We start from the raw sequence: 6,748 nt of genomic DNA, 5'->3' as shown, positions 1-6,748 counted from the left end.
TTTTTTTTTTTTTTGGAGGTACCTGGCCAGTTGGGCAAAACCATGCTAAGACGCTCTTTGTCATATCGATCTGGAGACAGTACTTAACCTGAAAGGGAAAGAATCTTGCAGTTTTTTCAAAACAAATAACTTTCCAGTCAGGAGTAAAAGGTGCCCGTGCGGTCCAGACAATTCCCACACCACCAGGTGGCGCCCGTGAGAACATGGCCAGCCTGGGTCATCCCTAGGGACCCGGGACCCAGTCTCCCGGTGGGGTCACTTTCTTTTTTCATCTCTCTCTGCTCCACTGTGTGTTTTGACACTTTACAGTCACCTACTCCTCTGCTTCTTCCTCTCAAGTTCCATCCAAGAGCATCAATCAACTATCGCCCTGACTGGATGTGAACAGGATCTCTGGCCTGGGAGGTCAGCTGAGAGAAGTTATTCTGGAGCACGCAACATGCTGAAGGGCCAGAAACTGGCCTTTTTTCTGGTTCTTTCTGTCTCATTTTCTCATCCACAATTTCCACTTCTGTGCTATCTTTCATTGCCTCCAAAATGAGATTCAGGTTTGTCGTGAGACACTAGCAACCAGGGAGGTGGGCGGGAAGCCCTACTCATCCATCTTTCTCCTCAGAAAGAAGATTCTCTGCCCTGAATATTCAATCTGCCCCTTAATATACTCGTCCAGCTATGCATCCTCCGCGCCACACATGCACATCCGGGCGGTCGCCATAGTAATACCTCAGATTAGGGTGACGCTCTGTCTGAAGTGGTTGGTCTGCTCACAGGGAATAATCAGTTCAATCGAGGGCTTCCTCTCCCCCACCTGTGTCCGCTGCCTCTGAAGGAGGCGCAGGTATTGCCATCTTCACTTCTCATGCTGGGAAATCTCATCTTGGCCAACTCTCTTTTCCCTTTCAGGACTCCATCCCCACGTCTGGCCTCTCCTGTCTGTCAGGTCACCTCAGCCATGGGCGAGGGACTCACTAGAGCCTCTCCCTGCTCTCAGCTGGTCCTCAGGCTCACTGCCGATTTCTCGAGGAGCGTCTGTTTTTTTTCCTGGCTCTCTGCTCTCCGTGTTACTTCTCTTTTCAGTTTCTCTCTCTTCTATTTTACAGCTTGTCCATGGGTCAGGATGCTCTGACCTCCAGTGCTCACTAATTCACTTGGTGTTGGCCAGTTTGCGGTATCGCTGAGATCACTGGCCTTGTTGAATTTCTTTATCTCGAGTTTCCCTGATTTTATTATCTTGACTGAATGGAGTTAGGTGAAGTTCAGCCAGTAGCCAGGGCCAGAGACCACACACTGCTTGTTTAAAGTTCAGTGGAACATGTCACTGTCTTTCAAATTAAGATAGTAGGGGAAAGTATTGACAACTGCATACTGAATGAAAAATTACTTCCCAAGACACCATTTGACTTGCTGTCCAGGAGATGTGGTTTCTGAGACCCGACAATAGTAAGTGGTAGTCACAGGGTCTCCTCCATGACATCTGAGCTCACATTACTGGTTGGAGACTTGGGTTGAATTTTGCCTCTTGACTTTGTGCCTTTTGGAATTCATTTTCCCTACAGTTTTCCCTCACTTTTTGAGAGTTTGCTTTTTGTCTTTTTTGCTTTTACAAAAGACCCATATCAATACATATGTTTGCTAACTAAAGAGGATTCTTACTTTTCAAAAGGAAGAAGAGAAAGCAGCACTCTGCACTTACAGTGTGCACCCCCAGCTGGGAAGGTGGCCCTGCTAGGCTCCTGGGGAACTACACCCAGCAGCTCAACATCAAGTAGCCACAGCTTTGAACAAAGTCGATGACCATCTTACTTTGATTTATTTGGGGCTAGATATGTCCTAAGGCATTGGAAAAGCCTAAGAGCCTATAGGTATTATACTTATCACAAAACTGGACATATTTATTTTGATTTTGGTGAATGCCGTGAGGGAGATGTACAATTAGCCTTGCTGCAGTGACAGCACGAAAGTGTGATTTTAATTTTCAAAGGACTTGAAGGTTTAGGACAGGTTTACAGCATGTTTTGAATGACTACAAAAATGCATAACATAAAAATAAATGTGTGAGGCAAAGCTATAAAGAATTCTGTAGGGTTTTAAACCTTGCAGAGCAAATAAAAACCTTCAGCCTTCAACCCTGAGGCAGAAAGACAACGAACAAGGTATGTAGAGTTAAGTGATCTACCTGCACTGGTGGATTCAGAGGACCAGGAGCTATTAGTAGATGATCCCCCCTGTCTGCCTGCTGTACCTGCACTACCCCAGCTCCTCATGACTGAACACACCATCATCACTTCTCAACCTTCAGGGGGTCAGCTGTCTTCTAGATTCTGATGATGAAACTCTACGGCATGTACATAGTTTTTCTACTAGGTAGAGTATGTGTATCATATCACTCCTGCTTTTACAAATACTAGTGCTATTTTAGGGATTACAGTTATTTAGTAAGTTATATTTTAGTCTGAAATACTAAAAGAAATTCCTCATATAAATTGATGGTGGTAGCTTCTTGGCATACTTTTGAAAGGTTTCATAGGAATAATTCAGCAAATGAAGGGGCAGATAATCTCACATCCCAAAACCTTCCCTCATCCTGAAAGTAATCAGTTTCCATCCCTCTTTTTAAATTAACTTCTGAGTAGGTAGTAGAACTAATGAATATGATGAATTTTTTAGATCCTCTGGTACTATCTGAAATAGTCATCCTGTTGCCACTATACTTATTTTAATATTGACTGTAATTTTTGAGGATGGACTTGAAAATCACAATTAATTAACCCGATCAATCTAATTCAGTTCAGTCTACTGCTTTTCAAACATGATCTTAACCATGTATAATTTAATATTCAACCCATATGCAAATGTCCAAAATCTCTCCCAAGAATGTTTGTTATGGCTATTTTTTCCCCCTCCCTCTTCTTCCCTCAACCCCGCCTTGTGCCGTCTGTCACTGAACCAGATTTTATCTTGGTTAATACGTTCCACTTTTTTTCATGGTCCTTTCGTCACTTTTCATAGATTATGCAACACCCCCCTACCCCCACCCCCAGCAACACACACACCTTTTTTGTTCTGTTTTCCAACGATGATGTTTTTGACAGAATCTAGGCCACTTTCTATTACCGGGGATATCACATTCTGGCGTGATCTAGCTGTTCCTTCTTTCTTTTATTCTGTTTCCCTGTCATTTTTCTTTTCTGTAACCCAACATCAGCATGAGAGGCCTGCCTGAATTTGAGCTAACCATTGGGAGAATATGTCACAGGAGACTTAAGATGTTTAGAAAGCCAAAGTTTTCCACCATTGCTGAAGTCAAATTTGATCACCTGGCTAAAACAGCTGCCAGATCTTTCCATGTTAAGATACTAATGTATCAGCAATCTGTGTGAAAATACTGTTTCTCAACAAACTCTGATGTAATCATTTTATGTTTGTCCTTTGCCTGCATGAGTTCTCTTGACTTGTACTTTCCAAAATAGGGATACTCTAGTTTTGTTTTTATGCCCTCACCTCACAGTTTTATGTGTATTATTAGCCAACATTCATCTTTTTTCAAATGCTTTGATTCATTAAACTCATTATTCACTATGACAATTAAATTGTCCCAAATTTTGGCCAGTAAAAGCATACTTAGGCAAGCTTCTGTGCCTACTGCTATATTATACCAGTCATTGAGCACTTTCTTGATTTTCAGTGCAAGCAGAGCTCCAAGTTGATGTATTTTCCATAGATCTGTATGGTGAATTTACAGAGTATCCAACAATTTCTTAGGCATTCCTCCCATCAAATTGTTATCCCAGCCCCCCTCCTTTTACCGTCCTCTTGAATATGAACTGACCTCAGAGTTCACCTTGAACAAACAGATGCTGTGGAAATGATGTTTCATTCTCTAGTCATGAAGAGAGATACTGGTTCTGTCTGATGTGAACATTTGACACAAAACCACTTTAGTCAGACAGGTTCATTTAAGGGATTTTTTTATAAACCAATTAGTAGTTACATTGTATTTGATAAAAGTGGGATTACTGAACAAATGATTTCCATAGAAAACTCTCATATAGATTTCAGCAAACAGAACAGAACATGGATGATAACCATGCCTGCTGCAGTGTGGGTCACCTGAGGAAGCTCATCAGAGCACCTGCCAGCATCACAAACAATCAAGTGGCAAGCCAGGAGAAACCAGAAGACTGCAAGTTCATTCCTGATCCTATCAAATGGAGAGGCTTTGATATGATGACAAATGGGAGTTGTGGAGCAGGCTGGATGACACAGGACACTGCTGAAGAACAAGACCCTGGCCTTTTTATGGACAGAATAATCATGGAGCATCAATTATTAGGGGAAGGCTGGCTATACATGAGTCTACCTAGAGAATGACCCAGAGGAGGAACTGTTAATTTTTTTTTCAAAAGGAGGGTGGCAAACAGTTCTAGAAAATTCCCTGAGCAGACTCAAAACCAGCTTAATCATACAACATTTGGGTTAGCTTTTGTATTTCAGAGAAAAAATTCATCATTCTTGGCAATACCGTCGAAAGGTAGAAAAATATGTATCTATCTATGCACTTTATAGATGTGTGGTATCAACATACAGATAGAGGGCAACAAAGATCTTACAGCCCGTGATTTAAACTTTTATTTGTATGCTGCACAGCGCTATTTTTTGGAGTCATTTTATCTTTCAGAAGTTTCTGCAGGCCAATCTGAAAAAAAAAAAAATCCACTATCTTCCAGAGGTTTCAGACCCTTTATGAAGAGTGCCTTTCAAGTTGAACTTATCTAAGTCAGAGTTCCCCCAAAATGGCTATGGCAATTTTAAAGGTTCACCCATTTTCCAACAAAGCCCAAGATCTGCTCCATAGACTAGGGGTAATGGATCTTTGCTATCTTAACTAGGAGAGACTGTATTTTTCAACAATTGTACCACAATACTAGGAATCATGTTTCTCCCACTTTGAACAGAATAGGGTGACTTGACAAGCATCAACCAGTAAAATACAGGTAGATCCAATGAACTGGGAGCTCAAAATATATATAAAGGAAGGAATTTGAACCAAGGGAGACTTACCCTCTGGTCGCAGGGTCAGTGAACAAGCAGTGAGAGTCGCTGGATGCTGTGGGTACCAGCACCTTTTCCCTCACCAGCCCAGGAGTCATCAGGGGTCATCTTTAATTCGAGTTGTGATACTATTCTGGAATATAAGAAGTTCAAGAACAAAGTAAAACAATGAATCACTAAAGTAGTAGTTAGTGAGAGTTTTTACACACATGGCTCCAAAATATGATTTGCAAAATACGATTTGGACCTAAAATGGACTGAGGTTTTGGGAGAATGTTGTTAGAAAGCATTTTCTGTAGTGAGGAAGCAGTGGCTGTTCACTCTTTATATTGACTTATTATTTTAGAATCTTTGGCAATGAGGGAATTGGTCAGTGGATACTGCATATCAACTTTGGGAAACAGTTTAAGTTTTGCTTCTAGTTGGTTTTCAGGGCTATAAACAAAAAAATGACCCAAATCAGGTGAGTCTTACAAAATAACCAAATTCAACTTTGTTTGTATGACTTTTAAACTAGTTTTGGATCTGGTCGGTGAATTTTCAAGGCTGTTCTTTTTTATTTTGTTTCTGGCTTTATTTCTTTGTGAGACATATTCTTTGGGAGTCTTGAGCAAACATATGCAATGTTATTATCCTGGAGTCACCAAGTTGTAGAAACCAATTGGCGATAAAAGGGATTTGCAAGGAGCCTGAGCTATGTACCAGCCCCCAGCTGTCAGGGTCTTCTAGAATCACTTGTTAGGCATGTGAGACTTGAAAGTGATTACAGCTTCCAGGCTCCGAGCTTCCTCAGCCCACGGAGAGCAGAGCAGACGAGGTAGCCTGCTGAGTCCTTGCCCAAATTGTAGTTTCATGAGCAATATTGATGCTGTTGTTTTGTAAGCCACTGAGTTTGGGGATGGTTTATAGCACAGCAGTAGATAACTAGAACAACCTGAAATCAATCATTTTTTCAAGGAGCTGTTTTCTTTTAGTAAGAAATGGTGTTGGAAATAAGACTTGAGTGCTGATTCACCATTATACAACTGGGTAATTTTGCTTCTAAACCTTTCCAGTGAACAGAATGGGGGTAAATACACTAAGAGGAAAACCAAAGTTTGTATTCATATTTCTATGTAAATTTGCCATTGCAGAAAGTTTATTTATTTATTTTTTATGCATGCATGCATGCAAGAATTGGGGTCTATGCCAGAGGTGCAGGGATGAGAGTATTCATCAGAAAAAGTAGGGAACAGAACAGGCAGAGTTACTGAAATACACTGCTGAGGGGAGCAGCAGGCAAGACAGGAACAGGAGAGGTCTGCTGTTCCCTGTGTGTCAGCTCCATGGCCAGGAATCGAACTCATGCTGCAGTGGCTGCCAATAGCTGGATAGTGCTGAGACTTTAGCCACTGAGCCACCAGGGTGTCCCCATAAGAAGACTCTGAACTAAACTTTTATTCATTATCACTTTTATTTTAAATATTTATGTTTTATTTATGCATACAGAACTGAGGTACAGGCAAAAGGAACAGGGGAGGTGAGAGGATTTAACAGAGACAGTGGAAAGCAGAAGAGGAAGATCAATGAAGTACCCTGCTGAGGGGAGCAGCGGGCAGGCCAGGGGAGGTCTGCTGCGCCATGAGGCACCTCCTGGGCCCGGTATCAAACTCACACTGAAGCAGCTGAAGCTCGCATGCAGTGCTGAGCTTTAACC

The 6,748-nt window shown here is 41.7% G+C and overlaps 1 pseudogene; it reads right to left on the bottom strand.

Annotated features, from left to right (window-relative positions):
- Positions 1-362: 362 nt before the first annotated feature.
- Positions 363-6,748, bottom strand: part of LOC105853709 — a 14,428-nt pseudogene continuing 8,042 nt past the window's right edge.

Source organism: Condylura cristata, unplaced genomic scaffold, assembly GCF_000260355.1.
Source record: "Condylura cristata isolate star-nosed mole 26May11 unplaced genomic scaffold, ConCri1.0 scaffold00016, whole genome shotgun sequence".
Taxonomy (NCBI): domain Eukaryota; kingdom Metazoa; phylum Chordata; class Mammalia; order Eulipotyphla; family Talpidae; genus Condylura; species Condylura cristata.
The sequence above is the reverse complement of the archived record's forward strand: the minus strand, read 5'-3'. Positions and strand labels throughout refer to the sequence as shown.